The sequence below is a fragment of the Spermophilus citellus genome (assembly GCF_964194105.1).
Source record: "Spermophilus citellus genome assembly, chromosome: X".
Taxonomy (NCBI): domain Eukaryota; kingdom Metazoa; phylum Chordata; class Mammalia; order Rodentia; family Sciuridae; genus Spermophilus; species Spermophilus citellus.
The window spans coordinates 146,569,636-146,582,500 of NC_138190.1; positions in this window are offsets into that span (position 1 = coordinate 146,569,636).

Sequence of the window (12,865 nt, forward strand, 5' to 3'; positions counted from 1 at the left end):
GTGACCCACCACCCCCCTTCTAGGCCACATTAATTAAAGCAGAACCAAACACCTGATGCAAGGGCAGCAGCCAGTCATTAGAGCCAGCTGGAGATGATAGAGTGAGCTTTTCAGGTCTGTGAAGTACAAACAAGGAAACTGAAGTTTCTATTTGGTGTTGGAAGCCATGTGGTATTTAGAGGTGTTGCCCCTGTGGGTGACACTGAGATGAAGATCTCTGGGCTCCTACTGGGCTCCCCAGAGCTGTTCAATACCAGCACCACAAAGCAGGCCTGAATACACTGTGTCCTGGATCACTGGCTACTGCCCTCATCAGTCCACGCTGTGTCCCCAGCCTAGATTTGAGCCAGCTTGAGTGGGTCTCTTATTTGTGCAACTTGTCAATATCCAATTGCATTTGACCATTTGGCTACTTCCTGAGAAGAAGAATCAATATTGGCTTTCCTCTCATTCTACCCAGCCAGCATTCCTGGCTCAAGTCCCACCTTGACTGTTGTGAATACCTATTTAAATGTGGTACTGTATTCTGTTTGCTAAGATGGGTGAAAACCTATGCCTTCTCCTCTCAGTGAGTATAATCATTGGTTTTCTGAGTATTCTTCCTTTCCTGAACTGTGTTTGGTCCATAAAATAAGTTCATCACAGCCCACCCTGTTTCCAGCAAATCCATTGTATTGGGGGGGGGGGGTGATTACTCCTGTTACTAGATACCTGTATTCTGTAGTTCTCATTGCATCAGTTTGGGTGTTTACTTTCAAAAACAGACATGGTCTCTTTAAACTTGACCCTCCATTTACTTGCATACTCTGATAACAGTAGTTGTGTCCTGTCCCAGTTCATCTTTTGGTTGTTGCCACTCTTTTCTTACTTCTCCCCAATCTCATGACCTTGTCTGTTTTATGGCACTCACTATAATCGGCCTTGCACTAGAGCTGTTTGTGAACTTGGCTTTTCCTCTCCCCTCCCCAACCCTCCCCTGCCCATTAGATTGTGAGCTCTTAGAAGACAGGGGTGGCCCTTCATGTCTGATCCCCTACCAAATCTAGCACAGTGCCTTGCATCAAGTAGACATCAATAAATAAATGTTAAATGGCATTGGTCTTCCTTGACTTATTTTATCAAAGCTTTATTTATCAATTCTTTCCTTTCTCCTATTTTCACACCATGGAGTGCATGTCTTTATACTTGAAGAATCACTCCCTTCTGGGGTCCAGGTACTATCTTGGTCCCTGCTGGGATTGGCTTGATAGACACCTGGAGAGGAGAAAGGCACCCTGGTGATTAGGGACTAGTTTGCCTGGATCTTTGAGCTATCCCTTGGCAGAGAGTCACATTCATCAATCCTGGTACTTTTTCCATCTCAGCTAGGACCTCCCAGAGTCTGAATTCCAGATGAAAGCAGAAGATAAGGTCAGAACTTGAGTTCCTTCCTTAGGGATCAGCAATGGGTGACAAATGGTTTCTGGAACTTGAGAATCAGCCCACCTCTCTAAGCTTAGACCGGGTGGGAGCAGGGAAGTCAGTCATTTTGGTGGCTAGTGGTTGATCCTCTCTGGTGACCATTGCATCAGGAAAAAAAGAGGAGGCTCTTGGTTTACTGACCCTTCCAAACTCAAATAGGGCTCAACTGTGAAGACAGCTGCCCAATTGTAGAAAGACAAACACAAAGTAAGCTCCAGGAACCCAATGGGAAACTTAACAGGAGAGAGGAAGATTCTAGAAAAGAGAATGACTTCCCCGCCAACTATTTCCCTGGCTTCTAGCAGAGACCCAAGGAAGGGCCAAGTCATCTTTTCTCAAGGTCCTCACCCCAGAGCAGCTGTAGGGAGGTGGAGTTTCACAGTATCGACATGACAGTGCAACTACCTGCCTGTGTGCTTGCCCCGGTCTGGCCCAGCCATATCAGCTTGCAAGCCAGTCATTGGGAAAGAACCTTTCACTTGCTTTTATTGGTTCATGAGGTGCTTGTTTCTTAGAATTCCACCTTCTTTCCTTAAATTAATGTATGCAAGCTCTGTTCTGGCAAGCTTCACTTGGCATGGGTCAAAACCACAAATCATTTGGACAGCCAGCACAGACTGTGGGGGAGGAGTCAATCAGGGATTTCTCTCCAGGGGTCCTGTAGGCCTCTAGTATAGAGTTCAAAATATTCCTTCCTGCCTTTCCTAGTGCCCCTGACTTCCTGAGCCTGGTAGCTTCTCCAGCACCATCCTCTATGGAACAAGCACAAAGGCATCTAATGAAACAGGGATTTACTTTCTGGCTCTCACCTTCAGTAACACATTCAAAATTATTGAAAAGATCTTGTGAGGCCCCCTGGCAGTGTTCTGCATAGCAACTCATGGGCCAGTGTCTACATGACCCCTGTCTGCCTAGCCCAGGTTCATTTTATACCCTCTCCCCCACCCCACTTCTACCTACAGGACCACCCAGGACGGACAGCTGGCTCAGGGAGAAAAGTGGCTTCTGCTCTGATGCTCACTGCATTTTAGCTTCACTTCCCCAGTGGTCCTCTGACCCATTTTTCTAAAGATTCTCGACCTGTTTCTGTCTGTCCTCGTTAGTCCATCCAACAGTAGGTCATACTTTCTATGTGCCAGCCTGACCTGGCCCAACTCAGCATCAGAATACAGGGTTAAAATGCCAATTTTATCTGAAAGTTCAAGTCCTCTCTTCCCTATCATAAGTTCTGCTGAATCCTGAGCTTCTAGCTCCTGCCTTTGGCCCCTGAGGCCCAGCAATGCCTCCTTTTACTGCACTATATTGTTATTCTCAGTCAATGGATGTCTCCTCCCTGATCCAGAGAGGTCTTCACCTCTGAGCCACACATTCCTTACCTCCACCAAGGCCTTGGACAGCAATCCACATCCCCTGCCTGGCTGGGATGGGTCCTCTCCCTCTTCTCTGTGCCCCCTGTGCTATGGACCCGAGCCCCACTGCCTGGGAGTGGCCTATAGTCCCAGACTAGAAGACCCAATGCAGGATGAGGTGGATCTGCTTGGTCCCCAGCAGACCTTGGACCTGTCCCAGAGTAGCCCTTGGAGAAGGTGTCCTTGGAGTGTATGAGAATACACAGCCCTCCCACCGCAGGGCCAAATCCACTGTACCCTACAGGTTCCTAAGGGATAAGACAGCCGGGACATAGAAAGCATGGCCTCTACCTGGACTTTCCCTCCCCTCCCCTCCCTGCAGAGTAAAGCAGTGAAGGTCATGGTTCAGATCCTCCACTGGTTTTGAGAGGACCTGTTGGGGCTGGGTCAGCCCCAGCTCTTGTGGAGCCCAGTCACGGATCCCATGGCAGTGTCCATGATGTTACTCAACCTGGTACATGATGTGGCTCCATGAGATAGTCAAGGAGCTGGCAGGTGAATACATGGAGCTGGGAGATGGTGCACTCTGAGGATTCTTCAGCATGTCCAGGTGGGGAGCTGGGGGCAGGATGACTCCCAAGAGCACCTCCTATGCTCATACTGGCTTGCCCTCAGACAATACAAAGAGACTCAGGGAGGCTCATCCAGGTGAGGTGTGGCCCAGGGCCCTAGGGAAGGTAGTTTGCAAGCGTGCCACATGGTAGAGAATTGGTGGGGCTGAAGGCTGGGGAAAAGGAGCCAGAGCCCTGAGCAAGTCCTGAGAACAAGCAACCAGGACCTGATCCATGTCCATTCCAAGGGAGCCACTAGCAGAGAGCAGCCAGCCTTCTGGTTTGAGGTGGAAGATGAGTATCACATGCACATAGGATAGGATTGGTAGAGCCTTTGCTCAGAAGGTCCCTGCTACAGTTTGAATATGGTTTGTCATCACAAAAACTCATGTAAAGACTTAGTCCCTGATGTGGCAGTATTGCAAGGTAGCGACTATTGGAAGGTATTTGGTCATGGGGGGAGGCAGAACCCTGATGAATGAATGAATGCTTTTCTGCCATGAGTGAGTTGTCACTTTGTTGGGGCTGAATTAGTTACCAAGAGAGCCAGTTGTTATAAAGCAAGGTCACTCTTCATGTTCTCCCTCCACATGGACCCTTTGCCCTTTCACTTTCTGGCATGAGTTGAAGTAGCACAAGGCCCTCGACAGATGTGGCTACCCAGTCTTATACTTCCTAGTATCCATAACCAGGAGCCAAAATAAACCTCTTTTCTTGTAAATTATCCAAGTTTCTGATATTCTGTTATATGGACTAAGATAATGAACTAAGTCGCCAAGATCAGGAGCTGCCTACAGACTTGGTGGCCAAATGGAGGGGAGTCTAATAGTAGAGGTTGGGGTCTATTGACCTTGATCCTCAAGAGGTCTCACAGTACCAAGCTCACTTTGGAAGGGTGTCAAAGACACATTTGTCTAATGTCCAATGGCCAAGGCCAAAGTCCAAATTTTGCCATCAGGGAATGAATTTCTGAGGCTCAATAATTCTGAAATTTATCTCAAAATAGAACTGTTATAATTTTGTTATCCATTTGCATACTCCAGCTTTTAGAGGTGGCCTTCTGGTGCAGAAACTGGGGCCTCTCATTGCTGTTGCCTGAAGCTAGCCCCTAGCTTTGCTCTCGCCCACTTTCCACCTGCTGCTGCTGGTGCTGACTGGCTCTCTGAAGAAAGATTTTAGCAGCATGTTTACCACAAGAAACTTTCTTCTTAGGATTAACAACTTGGTCAATTCTCAAAAATCCTTTGCCTTTACTGAAAACAATTAGAATTATAAGAGTTTTTGTGGCAAGATTCCCTTTAAATTTTTCAGCAATTGTTTTCCTAAAGCATTTTGTAAAGTCTGGCTTGAAACTTGTTTAGTTGAGATAAAAATCTGTTTAAGAACCTTCTTTTTGATTGATTGTATGTCCTCCTCTGAGAAGTGTCTGTTCAGGTCCTTGGCCCATTTGTTGATTGGGTTATTTGTTATCTTATTATCTAATTTTTTGAGTTCTTTGTATACTCTGGATATTAGGGCTCTATCTGAAGTGTGTGGGGTAAAGATTTGTTCCCAGGATGTAGGCTCCCTGTTTATCTCTCTTATTGTTTCTTTTGTTGAGAGAAAACTTCTTAGTTTGAGTAAGTCCCATTTGTTGATTCTGGTTGTTAACTCTTGCGCTATGGGTGTCCTATTGAGGAATTTGGGGCCTGACCCCACAGTATGTAGATCATAGCCGACTTTTTCTTCTATCAGACGCCGTGTCTCTGATTTAATATCGAGCTCCTTGATCCATTTTGAGTTAACTTTTGTGCATGGCGAGAGAAAGGGATTCAGTTTCATTTTGATGCAAATGGATTTCCAGTTTTCCCAGCACCATTTGTTGAAGATGCTATCCTTCCTCCATTGCATGCTTTTAGCCCCTTTATCAAATATAAGATAGTTGTAGTTTTGCGGATTGGTTACTGTGTCTTCTATTCTGTACCATTGGTCCACTCGCCTGTTTTGGTACCAGTACCATGCTGTTTTTGTTACTATTGCTCTGTAGTATAGTTTGAAGTCTGGTATCGCTATACCGCCTGATTCACACTTCCTGCTTAGCATTGTTTTTGCTATTCTGGGTCTTAAATGCTCACCATCTCTAGCAGTCAGAGAAATGCAAATCAAAACCACCCTAAGATACCATCTCACTCCAGTAAGATTGGCAGCCATTAAGAAATCCAACAACAACAAGTGCTGGCGAGGATGCGGGGAAATGGGTACACTTGTTCATTGTTGGTGGGACTGCAAAATGGTGCAGCCAATTTGGAAAGCAGTATGGAGATTTCTTGGAAAGTTGGGAATGGAACCACCATTTGACCCAGCTATTCCCCTCCTCGGTCTATTCCCTAAAGACCTAACAAGAGCATGCTACAGGGACACTGCTATATCGATGTTCATAGCAGCACAATTCACGATAGCAAGATTGTGGAACCAACCTAGAAGCCCTTCAATAGATGAATGGATTAAAAAAATGTGGCATTTATACACAATGGAGTATTACTCTGCAATAAGAAATGACAAAATCATAGAATTTGGAGGGAAATGGATGGCATTAGAGCAGATTATGCTAAGTGAAGCTAGCCAATCCTTAAAAAACAAATGTCAAATGTCTTCTTTGATATAAGGGGAGTAACCAAGGACAGGGTAGAGACGAAGAGCTGGAGAAGAAGAATAACATTAAACAGGGATGATAGGCGGGAGGGAAAGTGAGAGTTAAGGGAAATTGCATGGAACTGGAAGGTGAGCCTCAGGGTTATACACAATTACATATAAGAGGAAAGGAGGAGTAGGAGAAAAATTATATAAGTGGAAGAAACGATTTATAGTAGAGGGGATGGAGAGAGAGTAGGGGAGGGGAGGGGAGGGGAGGGGTGAGGGGACAGTGGAGAATGGGATAGACAGCAGAATACATCAGTCACTAGAAAGGCAATTTGTAAATCAATGGAAATGTAACTGATGTGACACAGCAATCTGTATACGGGGTAAAAATGGGAGTTCATAACCCACTTGAATCAATCTGTGAAATATGGTATAATAAGAACTATGTAATGTTTTGAACAACCAACAATAAAATAATTAAAAAATAATAAAAATAAAAATAAAAAATAAAAAATAATTAAAAAAAAAGAACCTTCTTTTTCTTTTTTTTTTCTTTTTTTATTTTATTTTTTTAATTTTTATTGTTGGTTGTTCAAAACATTACAGAGTTCTTGACATATCATATTTCACACTTTGATTCAAGTGGGACAAATGAAATTTTATAAAAAATTTCATAATGCAATTAAATTCTTTTTGAAATATTGTTTGACTTAAAACTGGGGATTTTTGCAAGCTGATCCAAGAGACAATAATTATTTTTTGCTACAACAGATCACAGGTCTATTATTAATATTATTATCATCATATCATTTTGTTATGTATCATTAACATACATGTCTTTTTCCTCTAACACTTTATTGTTTTCTTCATATGTTCATATTCTTTATTATTTTGGAATCAGAGATGATTTATGAAAGATGAAATTGTACACTTGTACACAAATTTAGAGCTTTTCCTCTTTTTTTTTTTTTTTGCAACATGTAGAATTCCCCTTGGGACTTTTTCTGGAAACACCCATGACCTAAATGAAGTCAAACAATCAAATATTCAATTGCATTCTTGAAGTTCTTTTATTTAATGCTACCAAAGCCAGTATGCCAAACCAGTGAGTCGTATGGTAAATCTGTCTTCTATTGCTATTATCAATGTGTGAATATTCTTTATGTTATATTCTTTTAAAGTTTCTTTTTAGTTATACAAGCAAAATGTAAAGATAACCTCATTTAAAATTTTTAAATAAATATAGATAAAATAAAATCCCCTTTAAACCATTCTTTGGCACTCCTAATCTCTTCCTTTCTGGGAAGATGTGTTCTGACATTTTTCTGTATATTTATATGTGTATATACAATAGAGTTGATCATTCTGCAAGTTACTTTCAAGTAAGCATACCTGGGAGGATGGTAACTACAGCTAAATATTCCACAGAATGGATGTAGCAAGGGTTATTCACCCTTCTTGCTGAACATTTAGGCATTTACAGGGTTTTGTTGAGAGAAACAGTGCCACATATGCAGCCTTACCCCAATCTCTTGTGCACAGATGTGAGCTACAGGACAGATGCCAAGTTAGGAAGGGCAGAAGCTGGATGACTTCAACAAAGAGATGTGCAATGATGCAATGGCTCAGAGAAATTGCTTTATTTTTTGTAGTGCTCCGGATCAAGTATAGGGCCTTGCACATGGTAGGCAACCATTCTACTCTTGTGCTATATTCCCAGCCCTGGTGTAGGGAGAATTGAATACCATTTCTCTCACACATAAGTCTGAGCTGAGAAGCCTGTTGATGGGGGCAGCTCTGCTTCATGCAGTCACTCAGGGACCCTAGCTCCTTACATTATGTTTCTTCCCTCTCCTCAAGGGCGGTGTTTCTCAAAGCACACATGAGGAAAGATAGTTCACTTCCCCGGATCCACTGCAGACTGAAACTTTTCTAATATGCAGTAAATATGTCATGGTAATATACAGTTTCTATAGAAACTTCAAAGCACTTCTTCCTGATATCTGTACTAACCCAATCATGGAGTACTAACAAACAGCTGTGGCTGCACAGTGGTCCCATGGATGGCATTGCCTTGACCACAGTCAGACTGTAACAGTGTCATGTCTGTGCTCTGGCTCCTGTGAAGAGCAAGAGGATGAAGGGTGTGCATATCCAGGGCAAGCACTGTCCCTCCAAGCAGATGAGGCAGAAGTTGGACACATCACCACTGCTTTAATTCCATTGGTGAACTATTACTTAATTGGCACTTAACTGCCCTGAGGGCAGCTAGGGGAATAGTCCAACTGAGCAGCCCAGTGCCAGAAGGAACAGCCCTCAGGCAAAGGAAGCAATGAACAGTGTCCTTCATAGTACCAAAAAGTGGTATTTACTGGGTTCAAAGAGTACAGGCATTTTAAAAATAGATGCTATTAACCAGGTGCAATGGCACAGCCTGTAATCCCAGCTACTTGAGAGGGTGAGGTAGGAGGATAGCAAGTTTGAGACCAGCCTGGGAAACATAGCAAGGCCCTATCTCAAAAAAAAAATTGAAATGATTGGGGATGTGAGTCAGTGGTAAAGCACCCCTGGGTTCAATCCCCAGTACCAAAAATATATTAAATAAATAATTAAAAAAGAGTCTGTATCAAGTATGTGCAAGAGTTCCCAATGGATAGAACCACCACATGTCCCAGCTATACCACTTCTAAGTATTTATCCTAAAGAATTAAATCGCCATACTATAATGACACATGCATATCCATGTTTATAGCAGTACAATTCACAATAGCCAAACTATGGAACCACTCTAGGTGTCCATCAATGGGTGAATGGATAAAGAAAATGTGATATATATATATATATATATATATATATATATATATATATATATATATATATATATTATGATGGAGTTTTATTCAGCCAAAAAGAAAACTGAAATTATGTTATTTGCACTAAAATGGATGAACTAGACACCATTATGTTAAGCAAAATAAGCCAAACTCAGAAAGTCAAGGATCATATGTTTTCTCTCATATGCAGAAGCTGGAGAGGAAAAAGAAAAAGAAAGATGGGGTGGATCTCCTAAACATCAAAGGGAGATCAGACGAGGAAAGGGACTAGGGGTAGGAGCAGGGAAGAAAAGAGGAAATAATGAGGAATGATATTAACCAAATTATATTATTATTGTGTGTACATGCATGAATATATAACAGTGAATCACACCATTATGTACAACTATAATACACCAATAAAAATAAGGTAAGAAAGAAAGATAAGAGGATTTAAAAAAAAAGAGTTCCCATTAGCCCCCAAACTCAGTCACACTAATGGTCCAAAAATAGTATTTTTCTCATTTGCATTTTTCTCATTACTAGTTTTTTCAGTTTGAGCATCTTTTCATATATTTATAGGCCATTCCAATTGACTCTTTTGTAGACTACTTGTTCATCTTCTTTGCCATTTTTCCTCCTGACTTACAATTCCTTTCATATGCTTGGTAGCGACCCTTCATCTGCTCCACATGCTGCAAACACCTTCTTCCATGCTGCTGTTTTTAACTTAATTGATGCTGGTGCATCTGTTGTCATGCAGAAATTGTGTTTTTCATCATTATGCCAGCAAACATATTGGGATTTTCTTTCAGAGTGTCCACATTTTGTGCCTTGTTTAATAACATCACCTTTATCCAATGACTAGGAGTAGATAGATGTTACCTAGGTATCATAGATGAAAAGATATTCCTGAATAATTAAAATATCTAAACATAAAAACTATATAAATCTAGGCATGGTGGTGCATGCCTGTAATCCCAGGGACTCAGGCGGCTGAGGCAGGAGGATCATGAGTTCGAGGCCAGCCTCAGCAACTTAGCAAGGCTCTGTCTCAAAATAAAAAATAAGCCTCACTAAGTTGCTAAAGTTAACTTTGAACTTACAATCCTCCTGTCTCAGCCTCCTGAGTCCCTGGGATTACCGGCATATGCCATCACACCTACCTAAATTGACAAATTTTCATGTGTGTTTCTGGAATTTCTGGGATCTTATTAATTAATTTGTAAAATCTTGCATCAATACTTTTTAAACTATCATAGGCTTATAATATGTTTTGATGCCTAGTAGATTTTTTCCTTTAAGTTTTTTGGGCCAATATTGTATAATTTTTTTCCAAATGAGTTTAAGTGTTGGCTTGTTAGTTCTCATTAAAATCTTGTGATATTTATTGTGATTGCATTGAAGGCATGGATTGATTTCAGGGGAATTGACATCTTTTAAAAATAGAATGTTTTCTATCCAAGAACATGATATGTCTTATAATTTATTCAGGCTATTTTTATGACCTGAATTTTTTATATTTTTTCACATCCACCTCACATATTTTAATACATTTTAGTTCAAAGGTTTTTTTTATTATTTGTATTGCTCTTAGGAGTAGGAGGCTTTTTAAAAATATATTTGTTATTCTATCACTGTTGAGAAGATAAAGTTTGTGAAAGCCTCATATGTGAGTACTAATAATTTGTCAAATGTTTCATTTAGATTCTCCAGAAAATGATCATAGCATATCTGAATAATTATAGTCTTTTCTGTTCAAGTATTTATACTCCATATTTCTTTCTTGTCTCATATTGAACATAATGAGTTCATTAGAGACTGGCAATGAAGGGGTGTAGGTTGAATTTTATCAAATGCTTTTTCTACCTTAGTTGCAATGATAAATTTGTTTCCCCCTTTAACCAGTAATTAAGTGATTTGCAATAATAACTCTGTTAATATGGATTCATCATTGCATTCTTAGGAAAAAACCATACTTGCGAATGGTAAGATATTCTTTTATTGGTATGATTTAGTATCTTTGTACTTTTGTTCATAATTTGAGAAATTGGTCTAAGCAGGGATTTTACTGTGCTATCTTATTCCAATTTTGGTACCAGAGTTATAATAACCTCCTAAATGGATTTGGATTGTTTCTATCTTTTATAATGAAAAGAAGGGTTTATTTAATATTAGAATTACCTGATTCTGAGCTGGAGTTGTAGCTCAGTGGTAGAGCACTCGCCTATACATGTGAGGCACTAGATTCAATCTTCAGCAACACATAAAAATAAATAAATAAAATAAAGGTCCATCAACATCTAAAAAAAATTTTTTTAAAGAATTACCTGTTTCCTCTTTAGGTTTAGAAGAATTTAGCCATAAAACAACTTGGACCTGATATAGTGTTGAAAGATAGATCTTTGACTATCTTAACACTTTTTATGGATATTGGTTTATTGTATTCTCTATTTCTTGGTCAATTCATATTTTCATAGAAAGTCATCTATTTACCTAGATTTTTGTATTTATTCACATAAAACTACAGATAGTATTCTCTTGTAAGTTTTAGAAAATTTGACTCTGCATCTGAAGTTACACCCCATCCTGTTTTTTACATTTGTTTCTTCACCTTCTTTCCTCCTGACCAAAATTGCCATGAGTTTGTGCATCTTTAAAAATTTTAATCTATTCAACAGTTTGGGGATGTTTCCTATTAGTTTATTTTGTTCTACCTGTTTTTTTCCTTTTAATGTTGTATTAGCATGTTTTATCTGTTTTGTAACAAGATCCTGAGTTTATTGGGGTAGCAGTGATGTAAGTTTCAAATCTACATTTCCCAGATAAGAGTGGCCAATAAAATGGCAATAGAAGTCATTGGCTGGGGTTTCTGATGATTTCTTTACAGTGGACTGAATTAGTGGGAGAGGCCCCACTTTGGTATTCCTCTCATTTTCTCCTTCTCCTAAACTGGAACATATATTTGATGGCTGTAGCTTCAGAAGCTATTTGATACAGTAAAAAAAAAAATTGCCAAAAGAATCATTAAAGATTTTTCTCTTGACATCCTTGAGCAACTGACTAAAGCCAGCAAATGCCTGCTTCCAAACATCTCAATACATGAGAAAAATATACTCTGTGTTTAAATCACTATTGTTGACTGTTACTCAACTGAACATAGTTTCCTAATTAACACATTGCTTGTGGATGTAACCAGTATTATGAGTTTCTTGTGTATCTTTCTATACTCTTTACTGTCATTATTCTAAGTATATTTTAAGCTTTTTATTATGGAAATTACCAGACATATACACACAAAAAAATGATAAATAGTATAATGGACCTCCATGTACCCATTGCTCAGCTTCAATTATTCATCAACAATCTATGCACGCACACACACACACACACACACACACACATACACAATGACACACATATTCTTGTTTTACAGAAATGCTAGCATACTATTACACAGTACCTTACCTTCCTTTCTTAACAATGTTATGTTGAATATAGCTCCATATTAGCACACAGTTTCTTCATTCTCCTTAATGTCTATCTAGTATTCTTTTATCTTTTCACACACATGCTAGTATATCTGTAGAATCAGTTCCTAGATGTGGAATTGCCAGGTCAAAAGGTACATGTAAATTACATGTATTTGTAATTTTGATTAATGTCCTCAAATTACATCCATAGAAGTTGTACTACTTTCATGAGTACTGCAAAACAGTGCCTGTTACCTCCACCCCAACATTTTGTGCTATCAAACTTTGTTGCTTTTTCCAATCTATTAAATTAAAATGAGTATCTCACTATAGCTTTAATTTTGATTTTTTTTATTTAGAAGTTATTTTTGTTTCTCTCCTGTGAGCTGTTTGCATAGCTTTTGCCCATCTTTCTATTGCATTGTTAGCATTTTTCTTATTATTTTGTAGGAGCTAATCATATAATAGGATTATTAGCCCCCTTCTCTCAGATATGGATTGGAAATAATTTTCCCAGTTTATCATTTGCCTTCAATTTT